The sequence below is a fragment of the Ailuropoda melanoleuca genome, chromosome 16 (assembly GCF_002007445.2).
Source record: "Ailuropoda melanoleuca isolate Jingjing chromosome 16, ASM200744v2, whole genome shotgun sequence".
NCBI classification, from domain to species: domain Eukaryota; kingdom Metazoa; phylum Chordata; class Mammalia; order Carnivora; family Ursidae; genus Ailuropoda; species Ailuropoda melanoleuca.
In genome coordinates this window covers 7,142,721-7,166,946 of record NC_048233.1, presented here as the reverse complement: position 1 = coordinate 7,166,946, position 24,226 = coordinate 7,142,721, and the positions used below count along the sequence as shown (strand labels likewise).

At 41.2% G+C, this 24,226-nt stretch overlaps 1 protein-coding gene and 1 pseudogene across 6 annotated transcripts in view; one reads left to right on the top strand and one right to left on the bottom strand.

Moving 5' to 3' along the window:
• VAMP1 (vesicle associated membrane protein 1) overlaps positions 1–24,226 on the top strand; it is an 82,952-nt gene that overhangs the window by 39,461 nt on the left and 19,265 nt on the right. The window lies entirely within an intron of this gene.
• Positions 14,290–20,775, bottom strand: LOC100484694 (annotated as a pseudogene).

Below are 24,226 nucleotides of genomic sequence, written 5' to 3'. Positions count from 1 at the left end.
GTAATTTACCATCCAAGTCTCTTCCCCTTGCAGGCCTTCAACAGACTCTAAAGCAGTTACATCAGACCGATTGTGCCAGTGTGGCTGTGGTGTAGGAGAGGCTCCAGGTTCCTGGTGCTTCCTACTCTGCCATCTTCCCAAAGTCCCTCCAGTAGTCTTCACTTTTTACAATTAACATTCAATTAAGTGGAACAATCTAAATTCCATCAACAATTCCATTTACAACTATAGCCCACTGAATCCTTTAAAATATTTTCAACTGCATATCTAAATTTCAAATATTTGATTTTCTTTCTGAGTACTTAGATGCATGACTGGACAAGCTTATTGACCCTAACAAGAAAAAACTCCCTAAATACTTAAATACTTATTGTAAGCCTAATAGATGTTTAGATATGGTGAGTCATAAGTTCCCTCAAATGTAATTCTTTTATAGTCGACACCTTTTACATGCTTCAACTTAGAATCACTAATTGAAAATCAGTTACACATTATTTTATTTAAAATATTTATTATTACTTATAAATTGTATTTTCTCCCCTGATTTTTTCCATATAATTATTTTATTTATATTGAAGCATAATTGACATAAATATTATGAGTTTCAGGTGTACAACATATAGTATTCAATCTTGTGTACACTGTGGAATGATCACCTCAATAAGTCTAGTTACCATTTGTCACCATACAAAATTAATACAGTATTATTGATTATATTTCTTATGCCCTACCTCACATCCCCATGACCTGTTTGAAAGCTGGAAGTTTGTACTTCTTGATCCCCTTCACTAATTTTGCCCTCCCCCAAGCCTCTCCCCCCTGGGAACCACCAATCTGTTCTCTGTAACAATGAGGCTGGGTGTGGTTTTGTTTTTTGGATTCTACATATCAATTCCACATTTTTAATAGAACCATGAGGCTAATCTTATAGTTCTACTGTGTTAAATTCTTTTAAGCACTACAAAAGCTTTAAATACCAAATTTACATAGATTTTCCCAATGATTTAAACTTCTTTGAAACTTAGCATGAGTTTCTTTTACTCCATCTCTTTTGGTTTCTATCAGTGAAGAGTCTGACTGGAGAGGAAAACCCAGTATGAGTAAAATGGAATAAGGAACTGGTGAAGGAGTCTATGGATGGCTGTTGCCTCTGGGTCTGTGGTGGGCCTGAGATCAGCATAGGTCAGTGGGGTAGACATGCAGATGTGAGGTGCAGGAGAGCGAGGACCAGGTGGAATCTCTATCTGTCCTTTACCACCCCCAGCCTTGATGATCTGGGCTACCTGCCGAGGGACCTGGTGATGCATACGTGCCTGGCCCAGGAGTGAGGGTCTGAAAGAAGAGATCTGACAGGAGCTGGAGGCCCTGCAGGGCTGGCTGCTACCCATGTCCATGAAGTGAGCCAGCATAGCAGTAACAATGTGTGTGAGCTACAGCAGTCCTAGCACCCCAAGCTGACCTTGACAGCATCAACTCGAAGCTGCTGGTTCCATTCTGCCTTTCTCCCTTTCCAATCTCACATGCACTTCTCTTGTGGCCAACCCTAACCTTGAACCGTTTGAAAAATGTGGCTTCACCTTCGCTAAGCTGATACCATCTCAAGAAGGCTAAAGTTGTCAGTTTGCCCGAGATTTGAGGTTAGGGTGCCGGACCTGATACCCACAAACATCTAAGTGAGTCTTCTTCACAAGTACCCTAAGTTTCTTTAAATGTTTTAGACTCCATTTATAAATTTAATATTTTGATTTTGTCTGAGTTCATCCTCTTCTGATGGGTTTAGATTTGATCCTGCCTTCTGTATCCAGATTGTACCCTCACTAGAGTACATGGCAATCTGGGATTCCCACTCAAGCTGCAACTACTCTTCGTAACTCTTCCCTTTGGCCTAAGCGAATGTTGATTCTTTCCTTATTCTTGTCTGAGTGGGTCACAACTGTAGAGATGTTTCAATGACATCCTATCTGCATTTCCTACGGGGCTGTGCTCACAACATGGAAATATACTAAGGATTCCAAGCACTGATTTAGGACCCTGCAAAGTCCCAGGAGTGATCCCAGGGCATGGAGAGAAGTGTGTGCACTATGTATACCCAGGATCAGGATCTTCGTAATTCATATTACACGTCCACAGTAGACCCCAGGGAGGAATGTGGGATTCAGGGTCACCTCTAGGAAAAGGACTGAAGCCAGCAAGAACCACACAGACTTTTTAGAAAGAGCAACGAGGCCCCCTGTGGGACACTGGGTGTAGGTAAAAGGGCTTTGTGGACCGACTGTATAACCAGGAGCTCAAGCTTTGGCTTAGTGCCTGGGGAACTCTGCTCTTCAGTCCTATGCTCGAATTTGAGCCTAGGCAGGATGCTTGCTGTCCCTTCTGTCTGGGCTTTGGGTGCCACCTTGTGGTGGAGTAGTGATTCTGGTCTTCAGAGAGTCCCTTGCCTTCATGAGAACCCAGTCTTCTAGCTCCAAGGCCATTACTATTAAAACAGGGGCAGAGGTGCCCGTCATCTGACCTCTTCCCAAAGCTTTTCTGTGTCTGCGGAGCAGGCTGGGTTTCAGCGAGTCCTAGGGATTTGGGGAAGCCCCCAAGTGAAGTCAACTGATATGAGGGGAGGGACGTAGTCCCAAAGACTGCAGTCTGTAGCTGTTGAGGATTCTGTCTTTAATGTAACTCCAAAGAATGTGCCAGAGCATTTTCTGATCTTAAAAGCCCCTGTACTTTCCAGCCTATTTTAGGCCAGGCTGTAGACCAGTGGCTCGCTCTTAGCTCTTTGGGGGTCAAGGGGCTCCTCTGAGGCTCTGAAGAAAGATGTGGATTTTCCTTTAGAAAATGCATGAGTGTACAGTATTGTGAGTAGAATTCCAGCAAGTTAGTGAATTCTTTGGGGATCCAATGATGCCTATAGTTTGTAAAAGCCCCTACTCTAGATTCCTGCTTCGGTTAGTGTTTCAGAGGCTTGATACCCTCAAACAGATTTGCTGTCTTTCTGAGGAGACTGGCAATGTCCACATAAAGACAAGACATCTGGAGACAGAAAGGACACGGTAAAACTTCTCCTGAGAGAAGTAACATCATTAGCCTCAAGATGTATAAGCAGCTGCCTTGTGTTGAGAAACAGACGTTCCTTTTGTGAAAGTGTCTGAGAAAGACAAATACCAAAAATAGGTGACTCACATAATGAGGAGGAAAGCCAGCCATTCTCTGGAAGGGTTTCCTAAAGCAAGTCTTAAACTCTATTTCAGATGGTCTGAAATGTCTCTGAAAAGTCTCTGATAGGCTTCCAGAGGCAACGCAAAATATTTAAGAGATTCAAAAACTCACCCTGGCCTGCTTCTAGAATAAAACTGAAACATATTGATCCATGATCCTTTATGACACATCTTTAAAGGGATTTCCTTTTGGTATGGTGTTATTCATTTGCTCAACAGATATTTACTTACTGCGCATTGGAAAAGAGAAACTCAAGAGTTGGCAGCAACTTCAGGCATCTATTTCTCTGATTGCTTTATTCTCAAGTAACATGAGGACCAGAGAGGTAAAACATCCCTCATTCATTTATTCTTCATCCAAGCTTAGCAGTCCTTTCCTCTGTGTCAGGAACTGGGTTTTGTATGAGAAATAAAAGAGGAAAGACACTGAGAATCTGATGGGATAGAGAGGTATATAGGCAAACAGCCATAATTCATTAAAGTTAATTATTTTAATGGAGGCTACTTAAAACACAGAGGAAGCTTAGCAAACAAACCAATTAAATCTGCTGTAGTAAGATGACTACAGAGGAAGTAGCACTTGAGCTTGCAACTCGGTAGGTGAATGGAGGTTTGCTAGGCTGCCTAGCTGTGTTTGTTCCAGGCTTCAGAAATGGTATCCCGATTGGTCAATGAAATATGGCGCCAGGCCAAGGGATGAGTGGGGCGTGAAATCCAGCCTGCACTCCGCTGGCAGGAAGAGGTCCCTTTTCCAATTTGCGCAAAGGCACTGTGTGGGTCTCCGGCCCTGAGATGTGGGCAGAGGAAATGATATCTAGAAAAGCAAGGTATGTTCTGAGGACTATCAGCCCTGAGGAGCATTGCTCAGAGTTGCTCGTGTAAAAGTACAGAGTGAGAGGTGATGAGTCCTGAGAGCTGATTGAGGCCAGGGACTGAAGGGCTTTGTCACCATAGCGAGTAGCGGTCATGTTGGGAGCAGTCATGTTCTGCAGCACTGAACTGCCTCCGAGTAGATGCTGTGCTCTGTGCTGCGTNTGTCACCATAGCGAGTAGTGGTCATGTTGGGAGCAGTCATGTTCTGCAGCACTGAACTGCCTCCGAGTAGATGCTGTGCTCTGTGCTGCGTGCCCGGGAACACACAGTGGGGATATGCACAGGCCTTGGCCATAGGGGCTGCAACCAGGGAAGAGCACAAGACCTACAGATGGAGACTAAGAACAGCAAAATGTGATAAGGAAGAAACAGGAGGAGAAGGAGCACAGGGCACAAACTAGCACCTACTATGAGGTATTGGACGACCCTTCGGCATCTTAGTCTATGCCAGCTAACTCTGAGCGCTTCTGGTGGTTTAACTGATTTGTTAGCAGGAGGATCCCTAACTCTTAATGCCCCAATGATAAATGATTGTACATTCTTCATCTCTGATGGCATTTTCTGAGAAGATATGCAGTGTGGCAAGATGCAGAGGCAACTGAAAAGAGCTCGGATTTTTCTGTTTTGTTTTAAAGAAGCTGACATCTGTGCATATGTGCAATACGACACATAGATACTAAGTGTATGGTTTCACGAATCTTGACAATTGCATATGCATGTGTTACACCATTCTAATCAAGTTATGGAACATTTCCATCACCCTGGGAGGTTCCTGTGTGCCCATGTCCAACGTGTCTCCCCCGCCCCACTAAACACAATGGTGGTTCTTGTTTTTATCATCGTAAATTAGTTCTGCCTGTTCTAGAATTTCATGTAAATGAAATAATTGTTTTTGTCTAACTTCTTTTGCCCAACATAATGTTTCTGAGATTCATCTGTATCGGTGCCTGCACCCATAATTTCCTTTTACTGTTCAGTGTATTCCGTCATGTGAATATATGACAATTTGTTTATTCACTCACTTCTTGGTGGAAACGTGGGTTGTTTCCAGTTTTTCGCTAATAGTGTCGAAGCTCCTGTGAAGATTCTTATACAAGTGTTTTGAGTATACATTATTATTTTTCTTAAATAAATACTTAGGAGTGGAATTTCTCGGTCATAGGGTAGGTGTATATTTAGCCTTCTAAGAAACTCGCAGAGAGTTTTCCAAAGTAGTTGCAATATTTCAGACTTGTACTAGCAGTTTATGAGCATTCCAGTTCTTCTGCCTCCTTGCTATTGTTTGTGGTTGTCGGTTTTTAAAATTTCAGCCAGGTTTTTTTTATTAGCTTTGTGTTTTATTAATGCGGCAGTGACACAAATTCTCCTTTACCTTTAAAAAATGTTGTGGTTTTAAGTTGATTTATTTTGATTGTGGAATAAATACATGAATGAAAAAACCTAAAGAAAATAAACAAAGAAACAAAACCCCACAATGCCATACACACTGTTGGGTGTATAATTGTATCTCATTAATACCTTTGGATTATTTAGAAGCATTTCACTTAATTTTCAATTATTTGGGGATTTTTTGATATTACTATTTCTAATTTAATTCTTTTGAGGTTAGAGAACATAATCTTTTATTTTTATTTCTTTTAAAGATTTATTTATTTACTTGAGAGAGAGAGAGCGGGGGCAGGGGCTGCAGGAAGGGCAGAGGGAGAGAGAATCTCAAGCAGACTCCCCGCCGATCCCACAACCCATGAGATCATGACCTGAACTGAAGTCACAAGTCACACTCCTAACAGACTGAGCCATCCAGGTGCTCTGAAACGTAATCTTTTAAATTTAGTCCTTTCAAATGGTTGAGATTTGCTTAAAGACAAGCCAATGATATATTTTGGTAAAGGGTCCATGTGCACTTGAAAAGAATGCATAATCTGCTGTTGTTGGGTGAGTGTGCTATGTAGGTCCGATTGGTTGCTAGTGTTCAAATCTTATACATCTTTCCTGATTTTTTTGTCTATGTGGTCTATCAATTACTGAGAGAGGAATTTCTATTATTTTTTTTATTATTTTTTAAGGATTTTATTTATTTATTGACAGAAAGAGAGCGCGTGTGCGCCCACACGCAAGCAGGAGCAGGGGAAGGAGCAGAGGGGGGAGGGAGAAGAAGGCTTCCCGCTAAGCAGGGAGCCCAATGTGGGACTCGATCCCAGGACTCTGGGATCATGACTTGAGCTGAAGGCAGACACTTAACTGACTGAGCCATCCAGATGCCCCAAGAGAGGAATTTTTAAATCTTCAGCTATGATTATCTATTTTTTTCCTGTAGTATTTTTGCTTCATTTATTTTGAAGTTCTGTTTTAAGATGTATGCACATTTAGTCTTCTCAATTCTTAATTATTCATAGTATTGTTTTTAGTGAATTGGCTTTTTTATCGTTATGAAATGAGCTTTAAAAAATCTCTGTAGGGGCACCTGGGTGGCGCAGCGGTTAAGCGTCTGCCTTCGGCTCAGGGCATGATCCCGGCGTTATGGGATCGAGCCCCACATCAGGCTCCTCTGCTATGAGCCTGCTTCTTCCTCTCCCACTCCCTCTGCTTGTGTTCCCTCTCTTGCTGGCTGTCTCTATCTCTGTCAAATAAATAAATAAAATCTTTAAAAAAAATCTCTGTAACACTTACATTAAAACAGGCTGGGGCACCTGGGTGGCTCAGTCAGTTGAGAGTCTGCCGTGGGCTCAGGTCACGATCCGAGGATCCTGGGATTGAGCCCTGCCTCGGACCCCCTGCTCTGTGGAGAGTCTGATTCTACTTCACCCTCTGCTTGCTTGTGCGCCCTGCTTGTGCGCCCTGCTTGTGCGCCCTCTCTCTCTGCCAACTAAATAAATAAAAATGTTAAAGAAAAGAAAAAAAGAAACTGGCTTTCTTACATTTAGTGTGTGCATGGTATATATATTTTCCCATCCTTTATCGTCAACCAGTCTGTGTCTATATTGAGTGTGTCTCTTATAAAAAGCATATAATTGGGCTTTGGTTTTTAAGAATCCAGTCTGACAATCTTTTACATGGAGTGTTTAATCCATTTACATTTAATGCTCTTATCAATATGTTTGGGTTTAAATTCACCATCTTATGTGGTTTTTATACATGCCCTCTGCAGTACTGCCCTTAGAAAGAAGCAAGACTGTCCCGGGTCCTACACCTCAGGGGCCTTGTGCCTTGGAGTGCCTTTCTCAAGAATTTTAAGTCCCCTCCAGTGCCTTGGACCTGTGAGCCTGGCAGTGCCATCTGGGCAGGGTACCTCTGGACCAGACCTGGTCCTGTATGGATCCCTGCCACCAGAATGGTGCTAATACGCTGGTTTGGGTTTGACTCTCAAGTTGGACACTTCAGGGCTCTGAGATATTAATATGGCCATTGCCAACCCTTGGGCTTGCTTCATATGTGTGGTCCTGTGGGTAGGCTCTCCTCTGTTTATGTTACTATCATGGTGCTGCCTCCGCTCTGTAGTGCCCAGAAGGGGAGAGACATGAGCAGGCATCCTACCCTGCGTCATACCCCCATAGTCCAAAGGCAGCCGACCCAGTCTCTAAACTATGGGTCCTCCCTTGTGGACAGTTGATGTGGAGATATGTGCTTTTGGCTCAGTCTTTTTTTTTTTTTTAACCAGTTCAGAGATATAATTCACATGTCATACAGTTCACCTATTTGAAGTGTGCAAGTCGATGGTGTTTAACATATTCACAGAGTTGTGCAGCCATCCCAACAATTTTAGAGCACTTTTGTCATCCCTAAAAGAAACCATGTGGCCATTAGCAGTCACTCCCTATTTCCCCCATTAAGGCAGCCCTAGGCAACCATTAACCTACTTTCTGTTTCTATGGATTTGCCTATTGTGCACATTTCATATACATGGAATCATATGATATGTGGTCCTTTGTGAATGGCTTCTTTCACTTAATGTAACACTTCTGAGGTTTATCTGTGTTGTACCATATATTAGTACTTAATTCCTTTTCATTGTCAAATAGTATCCCATTGCATGACTATACCACGTAAATTTTTTTTAAAAATATATTTTTTTAAAATTTCAGAGTGAGCATAAGTGGGCGGGGCAGAAGGAGAGAGAGAATCTCAAATAGACTCCACGCTGAGTGTGGATCTGACGCAGGGCTCAGTCTCACAACCATGAGATCAGGATCTGAGCCCAAACCAAGAGTTGGACACTTAACTGACTGAGCCACCCAGGTGCCCCTCTTGTCATTCTTGAAGAATATGCACCCATCACCACAGTCAATTTTAGAACATTTTCATTATTACCCCAAAAAGAATGCCCGTACCCCTGAGCCATCACCACTCATTTTCCCTCAAACCCTCCCAGCCAAGCAGTAGGCAGTCTACTTCCTGTTTCTTGGATTTGCTTATTCTCAACATTTCATACAGAAGAAATCTTACAATATGTAGTCCTCTGTGACTGACTTCTTTGACTTAGCATAATGTTTTCTTGCTTTACCTATGTAGTACTTCCTTCCTGTTGATAAGTAATATTCCATTGCAGGGATATACCACATTTTATTTACCTATTTATCAGCTGATGGACATTTACATTGTTTCATCTTTTGGGCTGTTATGAGTAATGGTGCTATCAACATTCGTGTACAATTGTATAAATGTTTTGTGTATGGACGTATTTTTGTTTCTCTCAGTTGTATACCTAGGAGTGGGATTGTTGGGTCATGTGGTAATTTTATGTTTAACCTTTTTAAGAGTCACTAGACTGTTTTCCAAAGTGACTGCAGCATTTTACATTCTCACCAGCAGTGTATGAAGTTTCTAGTTTTTCTACGTTCTAACCAACACTAGTTATTATCTGTCTTTTTAAAATTATAGTCATCCTAGTCAGTGGTATCTCATTGTGGTTTTTACTTGAATTTCTCTAAGTTCTAATGATGCTGAACATCTCTTCATGTGCTTGTTGGTCATTCATACATCTTCTTTGGAGAAATGTCTATCCTTTACCCACTTTTTAAAAGTTTTTTTTTTTTTTAAAGTAACCTCTACATCCAGCATGGAACTCAAACTCACAACCCTGAGATCAAGGGTCTCATGCTCCACCAACTAAGCCAGCCGGATGTCCCAGTTCTTTACCCACTTTTGAATGGGGTTGTTTGTCCTTTTTAAAAATTGTGTCATAGGAATTCTTTATATATTTTGGATGCAAGTCCCTTATCAGATGTATGATTTTTGAATATATTCTCCCATTCTGTGGGTTGTCTTTTCACATTCTTGATGGTGTCCTTTGAAGTACAAATTTTTTTAATTTTGATGAAGTCCAGTTTATGCTTTTTTATTTTGTTGCTTGTGCTTTTATTGTCATATCTAAAAAAAAAAAAACAACCCATTGCCTAATTGGAAGGGGTAAAACAGATTACACCCATATTCCTTCTAAGAGTTTTATAGTCTTATCTCTTGCTTTTAGGTATTTTATCCACTTTGAGTTCATTTTTTAAAAGATTCTACTTATTTATTTGAGAGGAAGGGAGAGAGCTGGGGGAGGGGCAGAGGGAGAGGAAGAGAGAGGATCCTCAAGCAGACTCCCCACTAAGTGCAGAGCCTGACGCGGCGCTCAATCTCACGACCCTGAGATCATGACCTGAGCCAAAATCAGAGTCAGATGCTTAACCCGCTAAAGCAGCTAGGTGCCCCAGTCCTGGATTAATCTTAAACCATGCCTGATGAGGAATGGATATTTCTAGTATGGTTGGCTCCTTGGAGTATTGCTCCATAGTTCAGGAGTCAGCTAAGGATTGGAAGGAGTTTGCTGATTTGGGGGCTCTCCTCTTGTTCCCTCTTTTCTGAGAATGACTTTCAATTTCCAGCCAAACTGACAATGCCAAACTTGGACTCATTAACAAGAGTGCCAGTTTCTTCTTGGGCTCTACCCACCCTCCTTGCCATGCACATCATGAAAACCTATAAAAGCCAGATAAATATGGATCTCAGTATGTTTTCCTTTTTTTAAACACTAAATCTCTCCCAGTTTCTACCCTTTTGGTCACTCTCTGATGTCTTCAAACAATTGTTTTTTTATATTTTATTAAGAGTTTATAAATATATATAGTAGTCCCCCTGAGAACACAGATAGTACTGAACCTATATATACTATGTATTTTCCTATATGTACATCCCTATGATAAAGTTTAATTTATAAAGTAAGCACAGAGATTCATAACAACAATAATAAAAGTTACGTGAATGTGTTCTCACACGTACACACACACACAACACGTCTTCTTGTACTCTTCTCATGCTTCTTGTGATAATGTGAGTTGATAAAATGCCTCCGTGATGAGACGAAGTGAAGTGAATGACGTAGGCATTGTGATGTAGTGTTAGGCCATCTTCTGAGGCTACGTCCGGTGGAGGATCATCTATTTCCGGCCTGTGGTTGGCCAGAGGTAACTGAAACCACAGAAAGTGAAACCGCAGGTGAGACAGGACTACTGTATTCAAGATAAGCTACTCTGCTGTCATCAGAGCAGTCTGATCTGTAACCTCATTGTTGGACTTCAGCTCGTCTGTGTACAAGAATGTGGAAGGACCAGCTGTTTTCTGGACTGGAAAGTCCAAAATTCTGACGGAGCCTAAATCTTAAAGGGAAATCAGCTCGTTTGCTGCTCCTCCTTCTAACACTCACAGGTTCATTATCACATCTTCGACATTAGGTACTAGGCTAGCAGGAGGAATGCCTGAGAACGGTTCCTATCTTCAAGTTTACTGTCTAGTGAAGAAACAAACATTGGTGTGGTGTTTCACTGTTTACAGAGCACACATTCTGTCACATTTGGCTGTCACTACAACTCTTATGTCCCCCACTTTACGGAGATGGAAACTCTGACCACAATCTCCAGTTCTTGCTCAACCACGCCCACTGCACCTGGTCTTCCCTTGGGCTGCCAGTCCCCTGCCTCTCCGCTTGATTTTCAGCCATTAGCTCTTTCTATTTTCACTTCCCTGTCCATCTTAGATCCGACAGTCTACCACTACTTCTGTCACTCTTTTGTTGATATTATAAAATCCTTTGTCTCTCTGACCTTTAATCACACCTTTGTGGAAGCACCCCAATCCCGGATGGACTGAACGATTTCTTTCTCTATGCATACAACTGGGTCTCTGAGTACCACTGGGCGGTCTCACAGGTCTGCATGGATTCACATTTATGGTCACCAACGGAGCCCTCAACACTACCTGGTGGTCCTGCTTCATCCTTCTGGCAAACATGCTCTTTGCCTCCATGTGATGGCTGCTCACACTTCCTCCATTCAAACTTCCAAGTCCTACCTCATCCTCTTGCTCTCAACAGCTGACTTGGCATCCATCTTTACCAAAGAACTAAACACCATCAAATTTACAAATACACATGCATTTACACATGTCCTCACTCCCTGTCCTTCTTTACAATGGACAAAGTTCCTCCACCTATCAATTCTTCCACATGCACCCTGAACCCCATTTCTTACAGCCTGCTCAGAAATCTCATATTGATGATTCCCTCCCTTTTGAGGTTTCAACCTCTTCTCTATTGGCTCCTTCCTCAAAACTTTTAAATATGCTTAAGTTTCTCCTCATCTTAAAAACAAAAACAAAAAACAAAAAACACCTTCCACTCAATATTGTTCAAATACTAGTTCTTTTCACTTTAATCTGTAGATTGGACACAATCTCAACCAAAATCCCTGCAAGTTGTTTTGTGTATATTGACAAACCAATCTAAAGTTAAAAAAGACCCATGGTTTGCTTGCCTGGTCTCGGGGTTGTGAGTTTGAGCCTCACATTGGGTGTAGAAATTACTTAAAAAAAAAAACCACTCAGAGTAGCCAATTCAGTATTGAAGGAGAAGGATAAAGTCAGAAGAAGACTGACATTACCTGCTTCAAGACTTACTATAAAGCTATGATAATCAAGATAGTATGGGATGGGCAAAAAGAATAAATGGATAGATAAAAGGAACAGAATACAAAGCCCAGAAGTAGATACACAAAAATATAATCAACTGATCTTGGGCAAAGGACCAAAAGCAATCAATGGAGAAAAGATAGCCTTTTCAACAAATGATGCTGGAACAACTGGACATACAAAAAAAGAGTCTAGAATAAACCTTATATTTTTCATAAAAATTAACTCAAAATGGATCATAGACCTAAATGTAAAATGCAAAACTTGCTCTTGGTTGAGCAAGAACTGGAGATTGTGGTCAAAGAGTTTCCATCTCTGTAAGGTGGGGGACATAAGAGTTGTAGTGACAATTACTAGAAGATAATATAGGAGAAAATCTAGGAGACTTTGAGCTTGGCGATGACTTTTAAAATACAAAAGCAAAAGTACTATTTGTGAAAGAAAAAAATTGGTAAGTGAGACTCCATTAAATGAAAAGCTTCTGCTCTATGAAAGATTCTGTTAAAAGAACAAGAAGACAAGCCACAGACTGAAAAAAATATTGGCAAGACACAAATCTAATAAAGAACTTGTGTTAAAAATATACAAAGAACTGTTTAAACTCAACAATATGAAAATAGGCAACTCAATTTAAAAATGGGCCCCCCAAATGGGCAAAAAGATCTGAACAGACACCTTGCCAAAGAAGATGTACAGATGGCAAATAAGCATATGAAAAGATGCTAAACCTCATATGTCAATAAGTAATTGGAAATGAAAACAAGATACTACTGCACACCTATTAGAATGGCTAAAATCCCAAGCACGAATCTCCGGTGAGTATACAGAGCAACAGGGACTCTCCTTCATTGCTGGTGGGGATACAAAATGGCATAACCAGTTTGGAAGAGAGTTTGGCAATTTCTTCGGTATTTGTCTAAATGAGTTGAAAACTTATGTCTACACAAAAACCTGTGCACATATATTTTAGCAGCTTTATTCATAATTGCCAAAACCTAGAAGTAACAAAGACATTCTTCTATAGTTGAATGGATAAAAAAAACTGTGGCACATCTAGATCATGAAATATTATTCTGCAAAAAAAGAAATGAGCCATTGAGCCACAAAAAAACAGGGAATAACCTTAATGCATATTGCTAATTGAAAGAAGCCAGTTTGAGAGGGCTACATATTGTGTGATTCCAACTATGACATTCTAGAAAAAGCAAAACTATAGAGACAGTAAAAAGATCAGGGGTTGCCAGGGGCTTGGGGAGAGGGAGGGATGAAGAGGTGAATCATAGGGGTTTTTGGACAGTGAAACTACTTTGTACAATACCAAAGATACTATAATGATGGACATATGACATCACACATTCGTCAAGCCCACAGGACAGAGTGAACTCTAATGTAAACTATGAACTTTAGTTAGTAACATCGTATCAGTTTGGTTCATACTGTAACAAGTGTACCACACTAATGCAAGATGTTAGTAGTAGGGGAAGCTGTGTGTGAGAAAGAAGATATGGACACTCTTTATTTTCTGTGCAATTTTTCTGTAAACCGAAGCTTTCAGAAATAAAGTTAATTAATTAAATTAAGTTAAACAAAACAAACCAAACACTACCTTCCTTCAATTCCATGTCCCCCTGCAGCTATTGTCATTTCTCTCTTCCCATAGTGGCCATGCTTCTTGAAAGAGTTTGTCTAAGTACTACAGAAAATAATAATTTACATTGATTCAATGCTTATTATGTGCTGAAATGGAGATTGTTGTATTTACCTCTCACAACAGTCCTATTGCAGTGGTATTATTTTTATAGATTTGGACCCTGAAGTGTGAAAAGTTTGAGCCACTTGACCAACTTCACATTGTTAGTGAGTGTTGTGGCCAGTGTTTGAGGACAGGCTGCTGGACCTTAAATCACTCTACTCATGGGCTCCATTTTCTCTCCGGGGGCTTGGCGTTGCACAGCTCCACAGACCTCATTATTCTGTGGTCTGCGTAAATCATGCCTCCTGGGGCATAATTTGAAATGTGCCTTCCCACGGTTGTGCCACGTGGTAGCCCTGCTTACCTCCCCTCATCTCATTTCATCCCCATCTCTTCATTGGATTTACTCTTGCTAAGGTCAATGACTACATTTTAATAAATCCAACAGACACTTTTCCATCTTCTTATTTAATCCCTCAGCAGCATTTGACATAGTTGACCGCTCCTTTCTTCTTGAAACATTTTCCCCCCCAGACATCATGTTTCCTTGGTTTCTTTCTCCTTCTTTGGCTACTCTTGCTCAATCTCCTTTGCCAGCTCTTCCTCCTCTACCTGGCCGTTAAATGTGGGAGCTCTGCAGGGTCTTGTCTAGGCCCTCTTCTCTTGTTACCCTCATATACCTTGTAGGCGATCTACTCTTACTCTTTATTTATCATCTGTATGTCTAGGACTCCAAAATTTATGTCTCCAACCTTTCTGGCCCCAATGTTTGATTGTCTCACAGACATCTTACACTCAAAATGCTTTAAACTGAATCTTTCAGGTCCTTTGTCATACTTAACCAAACCCCGTTCCCCTTTATTTTACTTTATGTTTGAAATATACATCCTAACAGAAAATTGTGTAGGTGTGTATGTATAGTTCAGTAAATAATTACAAAATGAAATGACTATGTAATTGCCATCTATATCAAGAGATGGAGCATCATTGGAAGCTCGGAAGTCATCTATGTGCCCCTCTCCAATCATAATCAACTTTCTCTTTCCTAGAGCAATCATCTTTGGTGATGATCTTTTCTTTGCTTCTTGTTATATTAGTTTCACCACTTATGTATGTATCCCTAAACAACGTAGTTCAGTTTTCAAACGTTACGAATGGAATCGCACTGTATGTTTTCCGTTTTTCTCAACAAAATGTTTATGACATTCATGCTTCTTGCCATGTTTCGCTCTAGTACGTCCATTTTCACTCCTATAAAACATTCCATTATGTGACTAAACCATTGTTGATGATGAGCATTGGGTTTATTTCCAGTTTTTGGAACTGGGATTATAAACACTGCTTCTGTCGACCCTACTGTACAGGAATCCTTGTTATAATATGCATGCATCTATCTTGGTATATACCTAAGAGTGGACTTGCTGGGCTGTAGATTATTGTCAGCTTTACTAGCTAATGCCGAATGGATCTCAAAAGCGATTGAACCAATTTACACTTCTCGGACAGTATATGGGCATTCTGGTTGCTCCACACACTTATCAATATTTAATACTATGTACTTGCAAAAGAGTTTTGAATTTCTGCCAATCTGGCAGGTATGGTTTTATTTGTATTTCTCTGGTGTCTAATGAAGCCGAGCACATTTTTATGCATTTATTAGCCATTTGGATTTCCTTTTTTGGTGAAGTGAGGTTTAAGCTTTTGCTATCTCAAGGTCTGGATTCTTACTGTCTCTTCTGGGTAATTCCTTATGATCTTGTCATTTTTCTGGTGCTTTTTCCATGATTTGTAAAAAGTATACCTTATTTTTATTTGCTTTCAACTAGAGGTCTGGAATGAAAAAGCTAGTCTGTTATTACTGGAAACTGGAAATTCTCTATTGGTTTCCTTAAAAAATTATTTTTAATGAGATATTTCTGGCATATAAAAAAGCATAGGTAACCGGGGTGCTTGGGTAGCTCAGCTGGTTAAGTGTCTGACTCTTGATTTCAGCTCAGGTCATGATCTCAGGGTGGTGAGATTGAGCCTCATATCGGGCTTCATGTTGAGCCTACTTAAGATTCTTTCTCTTTCCCTTCCTCTGCCCCTCCCCACCCACCTGCTCTCACTCTCTCTAAAAAAAAAAAAGAAAGAAAGAAAGACAAAAAGGAAGAAAGAAAGAGAAAGAAAGAAAGAAAGAAAGAAAGAAGAAAGAAAGAAAGAAAGAAAGAAAGAAAGAAAGAAAGAAAAAAGTATAGGTAATACCATAACTAATCACATACATAACCATGGTACTGCTTAAAAAGTGAAACATTGCATGTAAAATTAAGGCCCTTTGATATCCCTTTCCCCTTTCCCCTAGAAGTTAATATCCTGAATTTGGTTTCATCATTTCCTTGCATATTTTAATAATTTTTCTACAAATATCTTTATAATCTATATACAATATTTTGCTTGTTTCTTAATTTCACATAAATGGTATTAAATTGTATGTATCTTTTCAGCAACTAGTTTTATTTCGACACCTCTCTCTCTCTTCACCTAATGTGGAGCTCGAACTCACAACCCCAAGATCAAGAGTCACACGGTCTTCTAACTGAGCCAGCCTGGAGCCCCTTACTTTTTCAACTATTAGAAAACAATGCCCCAGTCAACTTTCTTTCTTTTATATGTTTTTAAAAAAGATTTTTATATATTTATTTGACAGAAAGAGACAGCGAGAGAGGGAATGCAAGCAAGGGGAGTGGGAGAGGGAGAAACAGGCTTCCCACTGAGCAGGGAGCCTGATGCGGGTCTTGATTCCAGGACCCTGGGATCATGACCTGAGCAGAAGGCAGACGCTTAACGGCTGAGCCACCCAGGCACCCCTTTCTTTTATGTTTCTTTGTGCATGTGAGAAAGAGTTTCTCTAGATTGTATACCTAGATGTGAAATGTGACTCATGTGTCAGAATATGTATCTTCTGTTTAGAAAGATATGGCCAAATTTCTCTTCAAAATGATTTAAATTTATTTTTCCATTAATTATGCATAAAAGTGTTGGTTGCTCCAAATCCTTGCCAATTCTTGATTTCATCAGATTTCTAAATTTTTGCTAAATCTGTATGTATGTATGTATGTACCTTGTTATTTTATTTATTCAAAAAAATTTTTAAAAAAAGATTTTATTTATTCATTTGACAGAGAGAGAGACAGCGAGAGAGGGAACACAAGCAGGGGGAGTGTGAGAGGGAGAAGCAGGCTCCCAGTGGAGCAGGGAGCCCGATGTGGGGCTCAATCCCAGGACCCCGGGATCACGCCCTGAGCCAAAGGCAAACGCTTAACAGCCAAGCCAGCCAGGTGCCCTTACCTTGTTATTTTATTTTATTTTATTTTATTTTATTTTATTTTATTTTATTTATTTATTTTTTAAAAAAGATTTTATTTATTTATTCGACAGAGATAGAGACAGCCAGTGAGAGAGGGAACACACGCAGGGGGAGTGGGAGAGGAAGAAGCAGGCTCACAGCAGAGGAGCCTGACGTGGGGCTCGATCCCATAACGCCGGGATCACGCCCTGAGCCGAAGGCAGATGCTTAACCGCTGTGCCACCCAGGCACCCCTTTTACCTTGTTACTTTAATCTGTGTTTTCACGACTACTGGTGAGGTTGAGCATCTTTTGTTTAAGTTTTTATTTAAATTCCTGTTAGTTAACGTACAGTGCAATATTAGTTTCAGGTGTGCAATACAGTGATACAGCACTTCATACATCACCCAGTGCTCATAACTACGTGTGCCTTCCTTCATCCCTGTCACCTATGTAACTCATCCCTCCACCCACCTCCCCACTGAGAGCTGTCTGGTTTCTATAGTTAAGAGTCTGTGACTGAACATCTTTTTAAAATACTTTTTTTTGTTGTTGGTTTTCTTCATTAGTGAGTTGCCCCTTTATATTCTTTGCCTGTTTTTCTGTCAGATTGCTTGTCTTTCACTTACTGATTTTTTTTTAAACATTCTGGATGGTAATTCTTTGTCAGTCATATGAATTGTAAGTCTCTTCACCCAGTCTGTCCTGTGTTTATACTGTCTTTCAGTGGACAGAATGTTATATTTTAATATAATCAAATTTATTAACAAATAGATAACAATGAACAGAAAATCCCACCCCCCAAAAAAACCCACAAGAAAACCCCAAAAGAAAAGAGTAAACAAGATGGCATATTTTACTCTAACTCTATCAATAATCACTTTAGATGTGAATAGTCTAAACTTACAGCTTAAAATATAGAAGTTAGGAAGCAAGACCCAACTATATGCTGTGTACTAGAAATTCACTTTAAATATAGAGTATTCAATAGGTTAAAAATAGAAGAGTAGAGAAAGATTTACCATAGAAACACCAATCAAAAGAAAGCTGGAATGTTTATATTAATTTCACATAAAGTGGACTTCAGAAAAAGAACAGATCAGGGATAAAGAGGGACACAATATTGATAAAAGGGTCATTTCTCTAAGAAGACACAGTAATCTTTTTTTTTTTTTAAGATTTTATTCATTTATTTGAGTGAGAGAGAGAGAGAGAGCACACACAAGAGCATGAGTTGGGGGAGGGGTAGAGGGAGAAGCAGACTTCCCGCTGAGCAGGGAGCCTGACTCGGGGCTTGATCCCAGGACCTCGAGATCATGCCCCGAGCCAAAGGCAGATGCTCAACCAACTATCTCAAATAAATAAATAAATAAAATATTTTAAAAAATAAAAAATAAAAAAACAAATTATACCAAACACGTAAGGAGGAAATAATAGAATTCTGCACAATCTATTCCAGAAAATAGAAGAAGGAGTATTTCCTAGCTTATTTTATAAAACTAGGATTGCTATAATACCGAAACCAGACAAAAATGTTATGGGAAAAGAAAATCACTGATATCGATATTCCTCATGAATGTAGATGCATAATTCCTCAACAAAATATCAGCAAATCAAATCCAGTAATATATAAAAAGGATAATGGGGGGGCGCCTGGGTGGCTCAGTCTGTTAAGCATCTGACTTTGGCTCAAGTCATGATCTCAGGGTCCCGAGATTAAGCCCTGCCTCTGGCTCCGTGTTCAGCGGGGAGTCTGTTTCCCCCCCGCCACCCCTCCCCCCACTGGTGCTCTCGCTCTTTCTCTCAAATAAAAGCATAATACATCATGACCAAATAAATGCAAGTTTGGTTCAACATTCAAAAATCAACACAATACATCGTATTAACAGACCAAATAGGAAAAACCATGCGATCATCTTAATAGATGCTGAAAAAGCATTTGAGAAAATTCAACATTCATTCATGATAAAAACTTCCAGCAAACAAAAAATAGAGAGGGGACTTCCTTAACCTAATAATGTGCAGATAACACTAAACCTGCTGGTGACAGATTGAGTGAAGGTTGAGAACAAGACAAGGATGTCCTCTCTCACCACCATTCCTGCGACATAGTAAGTAATATATATTTGGTCTCTGCCCTCAGTTCCTGACACAGAGCTCCTAAAACCCTTGTAATTTCCTGAGTGATAGGAATGTCTTTTGTTTTATTTTTATTTATTTATTTATGCAAAAATTCAGGTTTTATTTTTACTTATTCTTACATTGGTGGGAGCTGATATCAGGAACTTACAGGCAAACAATAACTTTTGTTAGCTGAACAAAAAGAAACAACGTGGCATTATCATTAGGCAAGATTTGCTTTTTTACATTTCACACATGAATGCAATATTACCCTTTCTTGAACAAAACGCCCAGATTACTAAAGAAACCATCTTTGGAGGAAGTGTTTAATAAGCATATTTTATTTAAAAAAATCCTCCAGGAGGAAATGGGAGAATTCATTGCCTCTTCTTAGAAGAAGGCTCTGTATGTAGTTATCTGTTCAATTTATATGTGCAGCTCACTGATATCTCCTTATTGGGAACATCAATATTTCCACACCACAGTTCCCAAAATGACTTTATTTGTTTTATTTTATTTTATTTTTTTTATTTTTTTTTAAAAGATTTTATTTATTTATTCCACAGAGATAGAGACAGCCAGTGAGAGAGGGAACACAAGCAGGTGGAGTGGGAGAGGAAGAAGCAGGCTCATAGCAGAAGAGCCTGACGTGGGGCTCGATCCCATAACGCCGGGACCACGCCCTGAGCCGAAGGCAGACGCTTAACCGCTATGCCACCCAGGCGGCCCCTATTTTATTTTTTAAAAGATCTTATTTATTTGTCAGAGAGAGAGAGCACAAGCAGGGGGAGAGACAGGCAGAGGGAGAAGCAGACTCTTCAGGGCAGGGATCCTGACGCCTGATGCGGGGCTCGATCCCAAGACCCTGGGATCTGGACCTGAGCTGAAGGCAGATGCTTAACCAACTGAGACACCCAGGCATCCCACCAAAATGACTTTAAAGTCCCAAAATTCTGTGTCTCATTTGGCTTGTTTCTCTCTTGATTCCACCCAGGCTTTATTAATGGTTCACTTTATATCATCATCTTCATCAATTTCCTTTAGAACATTCGCCAGTCCCTCACTAGGATGTATTTCAGTGCTGCGGGAGGGCTTTTCTTTCTCTCTGCATTCTTTCTTCAACCTGACGCATTTTTCTGCTTTCTTTCTACATAGGAACTATATGTGTCTTGACTTTTTTTGAACTGCCTTCCATGGAGATGGGTTTCAAGAGATTGTTCACAACCACGGAGTGACTCTTCCCATTTAGATTCTTTACCAAAAGATCAAATGAGCTCTCTGTGAAATGCACCTGGACATTCTCAGTGGGGCCTTGGTGAACTCCACTTAAGATAGTGTAGATTTTCACAAATTTATCTGCTGGTCCCACCCGTAATTACTGATTTTCACTGTAGGTCCCATTGTAATGGGAGCAACCCCAGAGGCTGGCTTTGCATTGTCACCAAGTTCAGCTGTTCTCTAGGATTTCTGCTGCATCTTGTTCTTAATTTCTGTCTCAGTCTTGGATTTGTCAGCTGTAAGGGCATCACATACTCCTTTTGTAGTGACCTTTTCCAGCAGCACCTTCACCTCTTCTTGATCTTTCGTAGCTCTTCCAAAGCTGAAGCCATGGTCAGGCTGGGCCGGGCAAGGCTGGAGCTTCAGCTGCAGGGGAGAGAACAGGAAACAGCACAGGGAGCCTGCTCACTCAGAGGCAGAGCCCGCCCCGGGCAGGAGTCACAGCACCTGCACCCCGTGCACACACTGGACCCTGAGCCAGATAGGACAGCCTCGCAAGTGTGTTTTGTTTGCATGTGGTGACTCTTGGTGGGCTCCTAGATAACTTCAGTGTGGGAACTGGTCACTAGAGAAACTAAGCCATGATTAGAAGTTTGGAACTTTCAGTCCTACCCAGCCATCCTTCAGAAAGGGGAGGAGGCTAGAGATTGAGTTAATAATCAATTCTGTTTACATGATGAAGCTGCCATAAAAATCCCGAAACTATGGTGTTGAGAGAGCTTCCAGGTTGGTGAATGCATCCACGAGCTAGGACCGTGGTGCACCCCAAGCTCCACGGGGGCAGAAGCTCGTGTGCTCTGGACTCTTCTAGACCTTGCCCAAGGTACCTCTTTATCTGTTGCTCATTTGTATCCTTTGTAATATCCTTTGTAAACTTGTCACTAGTTAGTAAAGTATTTCCCTGAGCTCTGTTTAGCTGTTCTAGCAAGTTATTGTAGTTGAAGAGGGGTCTTGGGAACCCCTGATTTGTAGGCAAGTTGGACAGAAGTGTAGGTAACCTACTAGATCTGTGTAGTTAGTGTCCAAATTGAGCTAAATTGCAGGGCACTAAGTTTGTATCTGCAGAGAACTGGAGAATTTCTTGCTGTGGAAAGCCCACACATTTGGTGTCACAAGTGTTATGAGTAGAAACAGATCCTATTAATTGGCATCAGAGGAGTGGGATTTGCCAAAACAGCCATAGCTCACAGAAACTTATAGCTTGAGAAGAGAAAGTAAAAAAGGGCAGGGAATAAGGAACCTTTGAGCCATGGACAACCACGTAGGCCCTCATGGTCTGAAACTGCAGCTGTGCTGCGAACAGTCACTGATAGAATTTAGAAATGGGGTAGACCTGATTCTCAAGGAGTTGGCTCATTAGATACATAAAAAAATTCAAAATAATGAGAAGCATGCTAAATATACACTCCCCTGGTTATTATCTGTAACGGCCAAAGTGAAAGTAGAAGAAGCTGGTGGGTTGGACTTCGATGCCAGACCACTAGCTTCAGCCACTAGCTTCAAAGTCTGAGCTGTAGCCACGAGCCTCAAAGCTTCCTGCAAAGAGGAAAATTATGCTCTAAGGCCTCCGTTTCCCACGAAGGTTGTCAGGATGGGGGGAGGACAAAACTAAGAAACTACTGAAACCAGGAGTATAGTGTGAAGGAGTTGTCTTATTTTGTGGATTGGTATCATTGGCTCCCTGAAGAACTTTTACTGAAGTGGGTTGTGTGTCCTTGGTTTTGAATGCTGCAGAGAGGGGGAGCATGTTTGGGTTGATACAGGACCTGCAGCTCACCATGGAACAATCCCATACGGAAGATACATGATCCAGGAATGCACAGGAGATTATTCAAGAGGGAACAGCCTGCGTGGTAGACTGGATAGAAAACACTGGGAAGTGTGTTTATCCTGAGAAGATGAACTACCCAACTTCCCTTATAAATGTTGAGTGGAACACCCCAGATGAAGCGGATGATGTGCTTCCTATACAAGCCATGTGGGACTGGCTTTGTGGCTTTGTGATGACCAGGATATTCACCTGCTGATTTTGCCCATTAACCTCAACATAAGACAAGATGATCCTTGACACAGGAGCCCAGCACACCGGGAGTCCAAAACCTGATTGGAGTCTTTTTCTTTTCTTTTCTTTTTTTTCTTTTCTTTTCTTTTCTTTTCTTTTTTTTTTTTTTTTAAAGATTTTATTTATTTATTTGGCAGAGATAGAGACAGCCAGCGAGAGAGGGAACACAAGCAGGGGGAGTGGGAGAGGAAGAAGCAGGCTCCCAGCAGAGCAGGGAGCCTGATGCAGGCCTCGATCCCAGGACCCTGGGATCAGGCCCTGAGCCGAAGGCAGACACCCAACAACTGAGCCACCCAGCCCCCCCCACCCCATGGAGTCTTAACAGGGCCTAAGATTAGGTTAGGAGGATATGCAGATGCAGCAGTTGATGGAATTAAATGAAAGTTGGGATGAAAATTGATGATGGTTCTGAGATGAATGGCCAATATCCTGTTTGAAAAGCTGCTGTTTCAAGACTTGTAGAAGAGGATCATCTCTCAATGGGCTCAAGTGCACGCTGTTTTCTAGCGGTGATGAAAGAACTGAACACTGGTGAAAAGCCCCTGTGTTTGGGTTTTTACAGACTCATGGGCAGTAGCCAGTGGCCTGGCCATAGGGTCACAGTAGATGGGCAAGGGAAAACTGGACTATTAAGGGGATGTCTGAATAGGGCGTGGCCGTGTGGAAATCACTCTGGGAATTTAAGGGGCACATTAAAGCAGGGCGTGTCGGTGCCCACGGGAGGTACTTCCTTCCAGATTTAGAAGGTGATTGACACCACGAAGTAGACCTCTGGGGGCACTCCCTTGAGGTGGGTGGACCTGTGGTTGCTGCAGCAGTGCGTAGGTGGGCTGAATCCAGGCACAAAATGCCACTAGAGAGAGGCTGCAGATGGCGCTGGGAAAGATGCCCTGGGGGAAGGCCGTGCATACAGCTGGTGTGTGGACTACATTGGACCAATGCTGGTAGCCCCAGGGGACTCTAAATAGGTCCTAACAGGAATAGACACTTATGCTAGACTGGACTTTGCATACTTGATAGTAGACCCAAACGCTAAAAATATCATTAAAGTGTTGGTACAGAAAGCACTACCAATTTGCACCACTGAGGAACGTTTCTTCAGACCAAGGGATGCACTTTATGGCCCATAGTGTCCAACAGTAGGCAAAGAGATACCACATCAAATAATCAAATCATGTCATATATCATCCTCAGAGTAACTGTCCAATAGAGAATTGGAATAGGTATTTGCAAAATTTGCTGCCTAAAAACAGGGGAGATGAATGTATGAGGGGCTGGTTTACATGCCTTCCTGAGTGTGTACTCACACTCAGCCTAAGGGGGAGTTAAGAGGAGTCCCCTTGGCTAGATCCTCCAATTCTCTTGGGGACCTGGGGAAGAGGGGGTGGGGGAGGATGGTGATGTGACTATATGGTTCCCCATGTCACCATGTTTTCTTCTTTCTTACATGATGCAGTGGTCCCAGGACCAAGGATGCAGCTGTGGGCACCAGGAGTAGGAATTAACTATACCTTTAAACCTTTATGCCAGAAATCTTAAGGGCCTGATAGGGTGGACTGTGCCTTGAGCACATCTGGCAAAGCTGGGGTTAACAGTGGATACTGCTGTGTTGCCTCGTGGTCAAGACAGCTACTATTTCTTTTTTTTTTTTTTTAAAGATTTTATTTATTTATTCGATAGAGATAGAGACAGCCAGCGAGAGAGGGAACACAAGCAGGGGG